A 16,987-nucleotide genomic window follows, 5' to 3' on the forward strand; every position below is an offset into this window, starting at 1 on the left:
AATCTACTCCCATCTTGCCCCAGAATTTGTCTTCTTGGCCCTATACAGCACAGTGAATTATTCCTCTTTGAAGTGACAGGAAACAGGGGGGGAATTTCTCTCCCTGTGCCCAGACACCTCCACCTCAGACAGATTTTAAACCATAAGTGGGTTAGAGACCTAGTGAGGCTGTAAAGCCAAACAAACTAGTAGAGGCTTGACTGTCCAAATAGAAGCTCTCAGAACCGTCCCCCACTGTCCCCCTTCATATCAACCCATCTCTTCTCCTTCTTCATGTGATGGTAGGACCTGACCAGTCAGCTCCAGCCTGGCCCTCTCAGAACTAGACTTCTCAATTGCTCTGGTGCTGTCTTCTCAACTAACACCACATGTACATTTGAGACACCGAGGAGCTTACAGAAAACCCATGTCTGATCCCTGCCCCAACTCATTCCAGCAGAATCTTTGGGGGTGGGGCCTGGGACAGGTGTTTTTAGAAAGTCACACAGATGATCCTAATGTGAGACTAGGATTGAGAAGCTCTTCTAGTATCTTCCCACCTTTGCCCCTCCCCCCGCCCACATTCTTCATCTGTGATTTCCGAAGTTTTCTTCTGTGCGAAGAATAGGAAAAGGCCATTGAGGATTGACAAGTTCTCATCCCACTCCTCCAGCTCTGAACCGTCCCCATTTCTGACTCTTCCCCATTAGGTCAGTCAACCAGAGCAAACCCCTGGAGAGCTGGCAGATCCTTCTTGCTGTACCCAAGAGTGGTTCATGCACACGGCCTGGGGACTGATCTCAGACCTACCCTTTGCCAGATTCTCTCTCCACTTGCCCCTCCCCCAGGCTCCCCAAGTCCACATGAATGTCTCCAAACCCCAGTCCAGATGGAAAGGCCCATGCCCAGTGTTTATAACCCAAGCCTTGGCCATTTCTGCAGAGCCACCCTGAACTGAACGAAAATCTGCTGATAATGAAGAAAGGAGCCATGTTGCCCCAAGCCAGTCCTTTCCCCAAGAACTGGACCCATCCAAATCCCAGATGGCTTACAAGATCTCTTACTGCAGAGTATGAGGAAAGGTGTGTGTGCACACATGTACACAGACTGTATACACACCATAGGGATGCACAGAGATGTGCTCTGTTCTTCAAAGGCCCAAGTGAATTCTGTTGGGTTGGCCAAAAAGCTCATTTGGGCTTTTCCATGATATGTTACAGAAAAACCTGAATGAGCTTTTTTGACCAACCCAATATATTGGGCATATACCCAGAATGTTGTAATATTTACAAACTGTTAGATATACCACACACACACACACACACTAAGGAAACCTGTGATGTGGGAGGAGGTTTTTTTGCTACCCCATCCCTCCAAGGTTTACTCTCTTGCCCCTGAGAAACTTCTTGGAGCAACTATTAATATGATGTCACACACTCTCAGCTGCCCAACCTGTCCCCCTCCCGCATCCCACGTCATCAAGCCTTCTTCCCCCAACAGTCAGAATGTGCCCACCCCTCCATCCCATCTCTCAGGTTCCTACTCTGGATAGGAGACACACAGTTCAGTCAGTGGGTGCTAAAGAGTTGAGTGTTACCCTCTCTGGTGACACTTATGTTTTAATAGGGGCTATAGATTTTGCCTTAATCTGAAAGCGTGGCTCTCACGGTGGGAATTTCAGGCACAGTGGTGGGCCAGTAAGGGATATTATTTTTTATCAGAAGGGGGCCTTTTAGAGCCCCTAAATTATACCTATGTCTAAAATCAAACCCTCTTCAGTGCATGAGCACAAGCAGGCACATTTACTGTGTACACACTTTCCATAATTTTGAGACACCTCCCTTATATCGGCCCCACCTTAAAAAAAGGAACCAGCTAAACTAATTGAAACCTCACTGGGAAATGTAGCCTATTTTTCACTGGCCACCAGCCATCTGGCCCACCCCACCCTGTCCCATTTCCCTTCTGCTCCTTCTCTTTTCTGTTCCCACTGTGTCAGTTCATCGAATTGTACATCTTCCCTGTGTTCTTCTGACCCACCTCGCCACATGTATTTCCTTCCTTTCCTGTTTCCCAATTGGAATTGTGCTGTTTTCTGTGTCATCAGGACAAAGAGCAGGTTCAAAGCATGAGCATGTGTGTATCACTTTGAAGAAAGAGAACCCAGGTATTCTGCTACAGTTTGGAGAAAAACCCAATGAAGGAAGAGAATGAAAGCTGGCTCTGCAGAGTGCCTTAAAAATGACTTTAATTAGGAAATTCTGAATTGTCAGTCTTTGGACGTTACACAAACTCAAACAGATGTTGCATTTCACTTCTCTGGGATTAAAAAATGTTAAATACAGTATGTATTCAACAACAACGTATCTTTTCTCTTTAATTTGGTCCTTAAAGATGCAGTGCTGGGTTTTCCAAAAAGCCCAGGGAAGGCTCCAGGAATAAGCAACCCTGGGACATACAGAGGCAGATGCAGGAGCCCTGCTCAGCGAGGAGATCTGGCAGACTAAGGCAGACTGCTGCGATCATCATTGGTCCAGAAGGCAAGTCTCAGTTGAGAAAGAAGCTGGATGACATTGAGTAGGGAACAGAAAGGAGACCTCATCCTTCTCCCTGATGATATTCTATCCTAGTCTGTGACTCAGTGCTGTGAAATTAGGGGAAGGAGAACAGTCTAGAAACACAGAGGGCAACCTTGCTCTTCCATCCTCTCTCCACTTTCACTTCCCTGGAGCACTCTTTGGCCAGTTTCTGCTTTGGTTTTGCTAAATGATTTTCCTCTAGCTTAACACTTGCTACTCAAGTTCTGACTACACCAAGATATTTGGAAGAGTCTGGGCTCCTGAAGGCAGTTAAACCTTCTGGAGGTATTGCCTTCTTTCCATCAGAGTTGCATTTTCAGATGATCAGATGGCAGCTAGGCAAGAGTGGGAGGTGTAATGGGGATGGACCTCTTGGATTCTGAAACCCAATGGAGATAAGAGGAATTGATGACCCAGCCCATCAGAATCCCAGCCCCACCCCACCTCTCCCTACTACCTAACCCTGAACCTGCTTTTCTGCTTTGGAAGTCAGTGTCTGGCTAGTAAGAGCTTGGAGTCATCCAAGTAACAGCTCTTCTCTCTACTGCAACTTTTCTTTAAATCTGTCGTGGCTATTTTAAATATGAGTTGTGACCATTCTGCGGGATCAGCAGTTTTAAGAGGGCTAAGAGTCACTAGTTCATATTCTCTCTCTCTCTCTCTCTCTCTCTCTCTCTCTCTCTCTCTCTCTCTCTCTCTCACACACACATACACACATACTACCACCACCACCACTCAAAAGAGGGAGAGCAAGAAAGTAAGCCCAGATATAAAAATAGTGGTAAATAGCCTGGAAACCACTGGAAAAATGTTTCTCTATCATACATGTCATGAGGAGAGGGGAATACGTTTTTAAGCACATATATTTTTAATCAAAGACACCACCACCCCCACCCCCACCCCCTGCAACCTTAACAAGTCAGCCAAGCCACACATCCTCAATTCCATGGGAAGCAGCTTTGTGGACACATTTTAGGAAAGAATTTCTGCATCTTCTCCACTAGCAAGCATATTCTGAGGTACAGTCTCTGAGAAAGGGCAATTTGCACTTTTTTTCTATATCATTCATTTTAAGAAATAAACAATGCACTGGCAAAGGCTGAATGCACCAAGTATGAATGTACGTATATATAAGAGTCTTTCCCACTATCTGAAAGCAGAGCATCCAATGAAACCTTTCATTAATCAAAATGGCATAAAGCAAAGAAGTAAGTACCTTAGGACACATCTTGCTAACGGATGCACCAAATAAATTTAGATAAAGCACAGATGCTCACAGACACAGTTCAAAGCCAGGGAGGCTTGATGCTGAGAGCATAGTTCCTAGGGATGGAGCTTAGCAGGGCCACTCTCACTGCTCTAGGTGACCTTCCAGAATCAGTCCTACCTTATGCCAAAGTCACCCTAGTCACAAATCTCTATGCCTCTGCTTTATGCCCAAGTCAAGGAGCTGAGCCCTGTCCTCCCTGGGTCAGCAGTCTCATAACTCATCCTGCTCTGAGCCAGGGTGGGGGCCCCTTGGAGATCCCAGCTTCTAGCCTGTAGAGGAGGAGTTGGCTCTCAGTCCTTGTAAATGCCCAGGTTCTCTTTGCAAGCTGATGTGTTTCTTCCATGCCCCCTCCCTGAAAGCCTGCTCTTGCATAAGTGAAGGAGATCACTGGATTGATCCCCAGAGAAAAAAGAGTTTTTATTTCAACAGATACTTATTAATGACCAATATGTGCCAGATGCTCTGTTCTAGATGCTGAACATTCCTCAGTGAACCAAACAGATGAAAATATGTCCCTCTTGGTACTTCCATTCTAGTGGGAGGAAAGACAGACAATAGATACAATAAATAAGGACATTGTACAGTAGTTAGATGGAAAGAAGTACTATGGGAGGGGGAAAAAGAATAGATAAGAGGGATCAAGAGTTCTAGAAGATCTGCTTCCAGCTGATTTTCTGTGTAGGCTATATACCAAGAAACATTGTCGAAAGCACTTACTAATAACAACAACAAATAATTATGGCCTCTCCAGATACCCCATTTAATCTCCACATTAACAGGCATCCTTTTCCATGTAAAGCTTGAGATCTACAGTTTATACATTCCAAAGCAGTCTTAGGTTTATTGTCTCCTATCTTAACCCATGAGGACTTAATTTATTGTAGCTGAGAGAGTTTAAGTGACCTTCCCAAGGTCACATAGCTACTAAGTGTCACAGTGAGAATTCCAATAAGTCTCTCTTGACTCCACTGTGTGATTTTCTCAATGCATTTGTAAAGAGCACAAGATATGAAACCAGAAAATCCAAAACGGAGACCCAGCATTGTCTTACTAGGTGTATGAAACCTTGAAAAGTTCCCTGCAAACATAAGATAAGACTGGATTTTAAATTACATTATAAATCATAAGACACAGTACAAATATGACGCCTTGGGGCAACTCTGCAGGCTGCCTCAACACTCCACACACCTACTATCTGTGTGATTCATTAAGTAAATAAATATAATTAAAAGGAGTTATTTTTATAGCATGCTGCACACAACTCCCAAAGCAGTTCTTACTAAAGTTGGACAAATTAAAACAGTAAATAGTTTCTGTTTGTAAACTAATTATCTGATTCAAAGAGACTCAAAGCAAGCCTGCTTTGAAGGTGTTCTGTAACTGCACACGCATAATCACACTAAATGTACTGAAGGAGCACAGACAAAGACATTCCTGTGATACATCCCAGGGTACAGTTGTGGCTGTGAGCAACTAGTTGTGTTTCTTATTCTCTTCTAGGACTCTTCATCATTTTTGTTATCTTTGTTATCTCAGCAATTGGAGAATCCCCACCAGTAAAAAAAAAAAAAAAAAGTGTCACATTGACATGAAAGGCAGCTTGTACTGAGCCTAGTCTGGTACTATTTCCTAGTCTAAGCTAAGAAATAAGTCTGAATTTTGTTTCTGTGAAAGCTTAGAAGATACAAACTATAGGAGGAGAAGTGTTATGGACTGAATGTTTGTACACTCCTCAAATTCATATGTTGAAGCCTTAATCCTCAAAGTGATAATATTTGGACATGGAGTCTTTGGGAGGTAATTAGGTTTGAAAGAGGTTGTCCTGAACCCAGAAATCAAACCAGTGTCTCTTGCATTGTGGGCAGACTCTTTACCCTCTGAGCCACTAGGGAAGCCTGTGTGGGAGGAGCCTCAATAATGGGTTTGGTGTCTTTAATGAAAAGATCCCAGGCATCTCCCCTGCCCCATGTGAAGAAACCAAGAAGAGGGCCCTCACTAACATGCAATCATGCTAGTACCCTGATCCTGGGCTTCCAGCTTCCAGAATTGTGAGAAACAAATCTTCATTGTTATCTAAGCGATCAGTTTATGGTGTTCTTGTTACAGCAGCCCAAACTAATGTATGAGGCATACTCTATTTTCTGAAATGGTTCTTAAATCTAACAGTCCAATCCCTGTGCTTCTATAAAGGGACATACATACTTGCCTTCAGGGAAAAAATTTAAAAGTTCTCCAGTTTATAGAACTGCCAAATGTCTGCTCCTTTCTCCCCATGGTCAGGATAGGTGACTTGAGTAACCAGGAAAGACTGTAATCTCTTCATCCACCCTGCCAGCTTGGAGGATGCATGAAAACTGTTCTCTCCCTACTTCTGCCACTCCTACCATAAAGATTCCCAAGAGAAGTTGGGGGGGAGGGGCGGTCCTAAGATGGTGGAGGAATAGGATGGGGAGACCACTTTCTCCCCCACAAATTCATCAAAAGAGCATTTGAATGCTGAGCAAATACCACAGAACAATTTCTGAACACTAGCGGAGGACACCAGGCACCCAGAAAGGCAGCCCATTGTCTTTGAAAGGAAGTAGGACGAAATATAAGAGATGAAAATAGAGACAAAAGAGGTAGGGACAGATACCCATCCTGGGAAGGGAGTCTTAAAAGAAGAGAAGTTTCCAAACACCAGGAAACCCTCTCACCGGCGGCTCTGTGGGGGAGTTTTGGAATCTCAGAGGGCAACATAACCAGGAGGAAAAAATAAATAAATAAAAGCCACAGATTACATCAGAGAAGGCAATGGCACCCCACTCCAGTACTCTTGCCTGGAAAATCCCATGGACGGAGGAGCCTGGTAGGCTGCAGTCCATGGGGTCACGAAGAGTTGGACATGACTGAGCGACTTCACTTTCACTTTTCACCTTCATGCATTGGAGAAGGAAATGGCAACCCACTCCAGTGTTCTTGCCTGGAAAATCCCAGGGACAGGGGACCATGGTGGGCTGCCATCTCTGGGATCACACAGAGTCGGACACAACTGAAGTGACTTAACAGCAGCAGATTACATGCCTAACAACAACTCCCAGTGGAGAAGTAGCCCAGATGCTCGCATCCACCACCGGCAAGCAGGGGCTGAACAGGGAGGTGCAGGCTGCATTGCTTAGGGTAGGGACCGGGCCTGAATACCCTGAGGGAAATCTGAGGGAGCCAACGTGAGATAGCAACCCAGACTATGGGATAGCCAGAGAGGAGAAAAAAAAGAGGAGAGAGAGAAAGAACTTTCCCACAAAAAAAAAAAAAAAAAAAAACCTCCATCCTAAGGTACTGCTGGGCCCGCTCACAGAACAAAGGACTGAGTGAATACCAGAGGAGAGCTAGCCAGCTGCGGACCGGCCCATCCCCCACTGGAGGCAGGAAGGCAGGCAGGCGCCAGCCAGAGCCAGAAAGCAAGGGGCAAACTTGGCCCCAGAGACGGCATCCTTTACCAAACTGTGAGCAGGCTTCCAGTTCCTGACCAAGTCTTCCTGGGATCCTGGACAGTTGACATCCACCAGGAGGGTCGCAGCCAGAGATCAGCTCTCCAGAGGAAACACAAGGCACACCTGAGAAGGCGCTCCCACTGCACACCCAGGAAACCCAGCGGCTGGGACCGGGAGGGTGATAAGATGCACCGCCTACCTGAGGAGAGTGTGCTTGCCAAGCACCTGGTCGCCTGAGCTGCTCAGACCTGGGAAGGGCACAAACTGCAGGCCCAACCGAGTCTGTGCATTTGTGGAGTACCCAAGAACCTGAACCTGAGTGGCATAGATCTGGGAAATACAGGCAACCCAGGGCCCAGCTCAGACAGTTCCGCAGCAGAGCAACCTGGAGCCTGAGCAGTGTAGACTAGGAAAGCACACACACCATGAGCAGGGGCAAAGCCAGTGTGGCCCAGACACTGCGAGCACTCCCCACACACGCCAGTGATATTTGTTTGCAGTGTTCCTCCCTCCCCGCAGTACAATTGAACAAGTGAGCCTAAATGACCACCTTTGCCCCCTTGTGTCAGGGCGGAAGTTAGATACTGAAGAGACTTACAAACAGAGGAAGCCAAAATAAACAAAGAAAAGGGAACGGCTCTGGCAGTGGCAGGTGCAACAGATTAAAACCCTGTAGTTAGCACTGGCTACATTGGAAGGGACCTATAGACCTTGAGAAGAAGTATAAGATGGAACAAGGAACTATCTGAAACTGAACTGACCACACACTACCCTCAAGAGCTACAGGGAAATTTCTAGGTATATTTTACTATTATCATTTTTTATTTTTTTTATTTTTAAGTTCTTTATTACTTTTTAAATTCTCATTTCAAAAACCTATTACCATGGGGGGAGGGGAAGACCCTATTTTTAAAGCAAATTTCATATTTTTTTAAATAACTTTTGCAATTTTGTTTTGTTTTTTTAATATTGTATTTTTGAGAGTCTAACCTCTACTGTAGATTTTTAATCTTTTATTTTTAGTATTTGTTATCAATTCTGTACCTTTAAGAATCCAATCTTCAGTACCCATTTTTACTTAGGGGTGTGATTATTGGCTTCATTGCTCTCTCCCCTTTTGACTATCCTTTTTCTCCCCCAGATCACCTCTATCTCCTCCCTCCCCCCTTCTCTCCTCTACTTAACTCTGTGAATCTCTTTGGGTGTTCTGGGCTGTGGAGAACACTTAGGGAACTGACCACAGGCTAGACTGGTCTCTCTCCTTTTGACTCCCCCTCCTCTCCTCCTGGTCACCTCTATCTCCTTCCTCCCCTTTTCTCTTCTCTGTGTAACTCTGTGAACCTCTCTGAGTGTTCCAGACTGTGGAGAGCAAATAGGGAATTGATTCCTGACTAGATTGCTCTCTCCCCTTTTGATTCCCCCTCTTCTCCTCCTGGTCACCTCTATCTCCCTCCTCCCTCTTCTCTTCTTCATGTAACTCTGTGAACCTCTCTGGGTGTCCCTCACTGTGGAGAATCTTATCACCATTAACCTAGATGTTTTATCGTCAGTGCTGTATGGATGGAGAATTCTTGAGGCTACTATAAGAATAAGACTGAAAGCCAGAGGCAGGAAGCCTAAATCCAAAACTTGAGAACACCAGAAAACTGACTCCAGGGACCATTAATCGAAAAAGCTCATCCAAAAGCCTCCATACCTACACTGAAACCAAGCTCCACCCAAGAGCCAATAAGTTTCAGAACAAGACATACCAAGCTAATTCTCCAACAAAGCAGGAACATAACCCTAAGCATTAAAACACAGGTGACCAAAAGTCACACCAAACCTATAGACACCTCAAAACCCACTACTGGACACTTCATTGCACTCCAGAGAGAAGAGATCCAGCTCCACCCACCAGAACACCAATGCAATCTTCCCTAACCAGGAAACCTTGACGAGCCACTCGTCCAACCCCACCCATAGGGAGGAACCTCCACAATAAAGAGGAAAGACAAACTTCCAGCATACAGAAAGGCACCTGAAACACAGCAACCTAAACAAGATGAAAAAGAAGAGAAATATTCAGCAAGTAAAGGAACATGATAAAAGTCCACCAAACCAAACAAAAGAGGAGGAGATAGGGAGTCTAACTGAAAAACAATTCAGAATAATGATAGTAAAAATGATCCAAAATTTTGAAAGCAAAATGGAGTTACAGATAAATAGTCTGGAGACAAGGATTGAGAAGATGCAAGAAAAGTTTAACAAGGACCTACAAGAAATAAAAAAGAGTCAGTCAATGATGAATAATTCAATAAATGAGATTAAAAGCACTCTGGAGGGAACCAACAGTAGAATAACTGAGACAAAAGATAGGATAAGTGAGGTAGAAGATAGAATAGTGGAAATAAATGAAGCAGAGAGGGAAAAAGAAAAAAGAATTAAAAGAAATGAGGACAACCTCAGAGACTTCTGGGACAATGTTAAATGCCGCAACATTTGAATCATAGGCGTCCCAGAAGAAGAAAACAAAAAGAAAAGCCATGAGAAAATACTTGAGGAGATAATAGTTGAAAACTTCCCTAAAATGGGGAAGGAAATAATCACCCAAGTCCAAGAAACCCAGAGAGTCCCAAACAGGATAAACCCAAGGTGAAATACCCCAAGACACATATTAATTAAATTAAGGAAGATAAAATATTTTAACAAAGACCAAATATTAAAAGCAGCAAGGGAAAAACAACAAATAACCCACAAGGGGATCCCCATAAGGATAACATCTGATCTTTCAATAGAAACTCTTCAAGCCTGAAGGGAATGGCAGGACACACTTAAACTGATGAAAGAGAAAAACTTACAACCCAGATCATTGTATCCAGCCAGGATCTCATTCAAATATGAAGGAGAAATCAAAAGCTTTACAGACAAGCAAAAGCTCAGATAATTCCAGACCACCAAACCAGCTCTTCAACAAATGCTGAAGAATCTTCTCTAGACAGGAAAGACAGAAAAGGTTTATAAACTCGAACCCAAAACAACAAAGTAAATGGCAAGGGGATCATACTTATCAATAATTACCTTAAATGTAAATGGGTTGAGTGCCCCGACCAAAAGACAAAGACTGGCTGAATGGATATAGAAACAAGACCTTTATATATGCTGTCTACAAGAGACCCACCTCAAAACAAGGGACACATACAGACTGAAAGTGAAGGGCTGGAAAAAGATATCCATGCAAATAGAGACCAAAAGAAAGCAGGAGTAGCAATACTCATATCAGATAAAGTAGACTTTAAAACAAAGGCTGTGAAAAGAGACAAAGAAGGACACTACATAATGATCAAAGGATCAATCCAAGAAGAAGATATAACAATTATAAATATATATGCACCCAACATAGGAGCACCACAATATGTAACCCAAATGCTAACAAATATGAAAGGGGAAATTAACAATAATACAATAATAGTGGGAGATTTTAATACCCCACTCACACCTATGGATAGATCAACTAAACAGAAAATTAGCAAGGAAACACAAACTTTAAATGATGCAATGGACCAGTTAGACTTAATTGATATCTATAGGACAATTCACCCTAAAACAATGATTTTCACCTTTTTCTCAAGTGCACACGGAACCTTCTCCAGGATAGATCACATCCTGGGCTGTAAATCTAGCCTTGGTAAATTTTAAAAAATTGAATTCATCTCAAGCATCTTTTCTGATCACAATGCGGTAAGATTAGATGTCAACTGCAGGAAAAAAAAACTATCAAAAATACAAACATATGAAGGCTAAACAACACACTTCTGAATAACCAACAAATCACAGAAGAAATCAAAATATGCATAGAAATGAGTGAAAATGAAAATACAAGAATGCAAAACCTGTGGGATTCAGTAAAAACAGTGCTAAGGGGAAGGTTCATACCAATACAAGCCTACATCAAGAAACAGGAGAGAAATCAATTAAATAATCTAACTCTACACCTAAAGCAATGAGAAAAGGAAGAAATGAAGAATCCCAGGGTTAGTAGAAGGAAATAAATAACAAAAATTAGGGCAGAAATAAATGCAAAAGAAATAAAAGAGACCATAGCAAAAATCAACAAAGCTAAAAGCTGGTTCCTTGAAAAGATAAATAAAATTGACAAACCATTAACCAGACTCATCAAGAAACAAAGGGAGAAGAATCAAATCAACAAAACTAGAAATGAAAATGGAGAGGTCACAACAGAGAACACAGAAATACAAAGGATCATAAGAGACTACTATCAGCAACTATATGCAAATAAAATGGACAACGTGGAAGAAATGGACAAATTCTTAGAAAAGTATAACTTTCCAAAACTGAACCAGGAAGAAATAGAAAATCTTAACAGACCCATCACAAGCATGGAAATTGAAACTGTAATCAGAAATCTTCCAACAAACAAAAGCCCAGGACCAGACGGCTTCACAGCTGAATTCTACCAAAAATTGAGAGAAGAGCTAACACCTATCCTACTCAAACACTTCCAGAAAATTGCAGAGGAAGGTAAACTCCCAAACTCATTCTATGAGGTCATCATCACCCTAATACAAAAACCAGACAAAGATGCCACAAAAAAAAAGAAAACTGCAGGCAAATACCACTGATGAACATAGATGAAAAAATCCTTAACAAAATTCTAGCAAACAGAATCCAACAACATATTAAAAAGATCATACATCATGACCAAGTGGGCTTTTTCCCGGGGATGCAAGGATTCTTCAATATTCGCAAATCAATCGATGTGATACACCACGTTAACAAACTAAAAGATAAAAACCACATGATTATCTTAATAGATGGAGAGAAAGCCTTTGACAAAATTCAACATCCATTTATGATTTTAAAAAACCCTCCAGAAAGCAGGCGTGAAAGGAATATACCCCAACATAATAAAAGTCATATATGATAAACCCGCAGCAAACATTATCCTCAATGGTGAAAAATTGAAAGCATTTCCCCTAAAGTCAGGAACAAGACAAGGATGCCCACTCTCACCACTGCTATTCAACAGCATTTTGGAAGTTTGGGCCACAGCAATAAGAGCAGAAAAAGAAATAAAAGGAATCCAGCTTGGAAAAGAAGAAGTAAAACTCTCACTGTTTGCAGATGACATGATCCTCTACATAGAAAACCCTAAAGACTCCACCAGAAAATTGCTAGAGCTAATCAATGAATATAAAATTAACACGCATAAATCCCTTGCATTCATATACACTAACAATGAGAAAACAAAAAGCGAAATTAAGGAAACAATTCCATTCACCATTGCAATGAAAAGAATAAAATACTTAGGAATATATCTACCTAAAGAAAAAAAAGACCTATATATAGAAAACTATAAAACACTGATGAAAGAAATCAAAGATGACACAAATAGTTGGAGAAACATACTGTGTTCATGGATCGGAAGAATCAATATAGTGAAAATGAGTATACTACCCAAAGCAATCTATAGATTCAATGCAATCCCTATCAAGCTACCAATGGCATTTTTCACAGAACTAGAACAAATAATTTCACAATTTGTATGCTACTGCTACTGCTGCTAAGTCACTTCAGTCATGTCCAACTCTATGCAACCCCAGAGATGGCAGCCTACCAGGCTCCTCTGTCCCTGGGATTGTCCAGGCAAGAACACTGGAGTGGGTTGCCATTTCCTTCTCCAACACATGAGAGTGAAAAGTGAAAGTGAAGTCGCTCAGTTGTGTCCGACTCTTCACGATCCCATGGACTGCAGCCCACCAGGCTCCTCCATCCATGGGATTTTCCAGGCAAGAGTACTGGAGTTGGGTGCCATTGTATGGAAATACAAAAAACCTCCAATAGCCAAAGCAATCTTGAGAAAGAACAATGAAACTGGAGGGATCAACCTGCCTGACTTCAGGCTATACTACAAAGCTACAGTCATCAAGATAGTATGGTACTGGCACAAAGACAGAAATATAGATCAATGGAACAAAATAGAAAGCCCAGAGATAAATCCATGCACCTATGGACACCTTATATTTGACAAAGGAGGCAAGAATATACAATGGAGAAAAGATAATCTCTTTAACAAGTGGTGCTGGTAAAACTGGTCAGCCACTTGTAAAAGAATGAAACTAGAACACTTTCTAACACCATAAACAAAAATAAACTCAAAATGGATTAAAGATCTAAATGTAAGACCAGAAACTATAAACCTCCTAGAGGAAAACATAGGCAAAACACTCTCTGACATAAATCACAGCAGGATCCTCTATGACCCACCTCCCAGAGTAATGGAAATAAAAGAAAAAATAAACAAACAGGACCTAATTAAACTTAAAAGCTTTTGCACAACAAAGGAAACTATAAGCAAGGTGCAAAGACAGCCTTCAGAATGGGAGAAAATAACAGCAAATGAAGCAACTGACAAAGAATTAATCTCAAAAATATACAAGCAACGCCTGTAGCTCAATTCCAGAAAAATAAGCGACCCAATCAAAAAATGGGCCAAAGAACTAAACAGATGTTTCTCCAAAGAAGGCATACAAATGGCTAACAAACATATGAAAAATTGTTCAACATCACTCATTATCAGAGAAATGCAAATCAAAACCACAATGAGGCACCATCTCACGTTAGTCAGAATGGCTGCTATCAAAAAGTCTACAAACAATAAATGCTGGAGAGGGTGCAGAGAAAAAGGAACCCTCTTACACTGTTGGTGGGAATGCAAACCAGTACAGCTACTATGGAGAACAGTGTGGAGATTCCTTAAAAATCTGGAAATAGAACTGCCATCAGATCAGATCAGTCACTCAGTCATGTCCGACTCTTTGAGACCCCATGAATCGCAGCACGCCTGGCCTCCCTGTCCATCACCAACTCCCGGAGTTCACTCAGACTCACGTCCATAGAGTCAGTGATGCCATCCAGCCATCTCATCCTCTGTCGTCCCCTTCTCCTCCTGCCCCCAATCCCTCCTAGCATCAGAGTCTTTTCCAATGAGTCAACTCTTCGCATGAGGTGGCCAAAGTACCGGAGTTTCAGCTTTAGCATCATTCCTTCCAAAGAAATCACAAGGCTAATCTCCTTCAGAATGGACTGGTTGGATCTCCTTGCAGTCCAAGGGACTCTCAAGAGTCTTCTCCAACACCACAGTTCAAAAGCATCAATTCTTCGGTGCTCAGCCTTCTTCACAGTCCAACTCTCACATCCATACATGACCACAGGAAAAACCATAGCCTTGACTAGACAAACCTTTGTTGGCAAAGTGCCATACGACCCAGCAATCCCACTGCTGGGCATACACACCGAGGAAACCAGAATTGAAAGAGACACATGTACCCCAATGTTCATCACAGCACTGTTTACAATAGCCAGGACATGGAAGCAACCTAGATGTCCATCAGCAGATGTCCATACATCACAATGTATTCCATTGTGTACATATACTCAATGGAATATTACTCAGGTATTAAAAAGAATGCATTTGAATCAGTTCTAATGAGGTGGATGAAACTGGAGCCTATGATGCAGAGCAAAGTAAGTCAGAAAGAAAAGCACCAATACAGTATATTAACACATATATATGGAATTTGGAAAGATGGTAATGATGACCCTATATGCGAGACAGCAAAAGAGACACAGATGTAAAGAACAGACTGTTGGACTCTGTGGGAGAAGGTGAGGGTGGGATGATTTGAGAAAATAACATTGAAGCATGTATATTATCATATATGAAATAGATCACCAGTCCAGGTTCAATGCATGAGACAGGGTGCTCAGAGCTGGTGCACTGGGATGACCCTGAGGGATGGGATGAGGAGGGAGGTGGGTGGGAGGGTCAAGATGGGGAACACATGTACACCCATGGCTGATTCATGTGAATGTATGGCAAAAACCACCACAATATTAAGTAATTAGCCTCCAATTAAAATTAAAAATAAAAATAAATAACTAAATAACAGTGGGGGAAAAAAAAGATTCCAAGAGAAGTTGGATAAAATCACCTGAAAGACAAAAATATCTTGGTGAGCCCAGGTCCAAAATGAAGGAAGTAGGCAAATCTCATTTTCATGGGAAAGAACAGAGAATGAACCGAGATAGACCATAAAAGAACTTCAGGAATAAATAAAAAGGATGTAAGAAATGCTAAAATCATGATGATCATAGTTTTCAAACCAAAAGTTTGTGTCACAAATGAGACAAAGACACAAAATAATTTAAATCAAATCTATCTGCAAAATTCTGGAAACTTTGCCTCAGCCCCACAGTGCAATCCGTGGTCTGGCAACTGTTCACTCTAGTGGGATTATCTACATTGAAGATGATGGGGATCAATTATTTTCCTATCACTGAGGAAAGAAGAAGAGAAATGGGCTCTAACTGAAGCTTGTTAAGATTCTGAGCGAGTAAAAAGTGATATCTGGTGGAGAATTTTTCTTCTATTCCTAACATCCCTCTCCCATCCCAAACAGAGGAGTCCATACAGCATCAGCAAATGCAGCAGACTGGAGGGTTTGTTCTGGGCAAGTCTGAGTTGACTCTGGCTCTTTCTTCCAAATACCACAGTGGTAAACAGATGGTTTGAAGAACACCCCAAATGCCAGCTCTCTAAAAGAGCCTGCTTCCAGTGGGAGAACCACCTCCCAGGGGAAAGCCAAGCACTCTGGGGTGCCCATGACCAGGCTGTATTTGAGGTTGTCAAGAGGCCTCAGGTCATCTGACTCTCTTGAGTGTTTAGTGGTGTTCAAATGTCTCCTCAGTGTCAAATAAGGAGTGACCTTAGGGCTGCCTTCCATTTGTAGTTATCATTTATTCTGAGAGAGAAGTGAACTAGCTCCTAGAAGGTTAAGGTCTCACATACCCCCTGACTTGCAGTTTCCTCTCATTCCCAGATTCAGAGATTTCTAAGTACATTCCACTGTATAAAATCTCGAAGTTGATAAAACTTTGTCCCACACAGTACTTCAACTTATCCTACCAGTAATCCTGTAGTGTGATAATTGTTGCTCAGTCTCAGTTGTGTCTGACTCTTTGTGACCCCATGGACTGCAACATACCAGACTTCCCTGCCCTTCACTATCTCCCAGAGCTTGCTCCAACTCATGTCCATGGAGCCGGTGATGCCATCCAACCATCTCATCCTTTGTTTTCCCCTTCTTCATGGTACTAGCCTGGGCTTACATAGGAAGAAAACAGAGATTCAGAGAGACTGAAAGTAAACATTGTCCTGAAACTTTCAGTGAAGTGTTCCATCTCTATTCTATGCAGTGCATTTTGCATGGCTCCAGCTTGGAAGTTTAGAACTGAAGAAATAAGCCCACCTATCATGCAGTCAGGCCATTTTAGCAATGAGTACCTGAGGTTCGACAAGTCATTGTTTTTTTCACTTAGCCACAGGACTTGCCCAAAGTGCAGAAAAGAGGTACCTGGATCCCCAACACATATCTGGCAAGGGTCTAGCCCCAGGTTCAGGAATGGAGAGGTGGCCAACCAGGAAAAGGGCCCTCACTCTCAGCTCTGGCTTCTCCCTCCCTAGTTAGGTGGGGACAGGCAGAGAAAGCCACAACTTATTTCCTGTGGATTTGTGCTCTTCCAGAAAGTTTCTGATGTATCTCTTCCACCTGAGGTCAATCCTCTGGGAACCGTCTACCTCCATAACAAGAACAAGCTGCAGAACTAGAATTCTCCCTCTGAAC

This window comes from Bubalus bubalis, chromosome 6, assembly GCF_019923935.1.
Source record: "Bubalus bubalis isolate 160015118507 breed Murrah chromosome 6, NDDB_SH_1, whole genome shotgun sequence".
NCBI classification, from domain to species: Eukaryota; Metazoa; Chordata; class Mammalia; order Artiodactyla; family Bovidae; genus Bubalus; species Bubalus bubalis.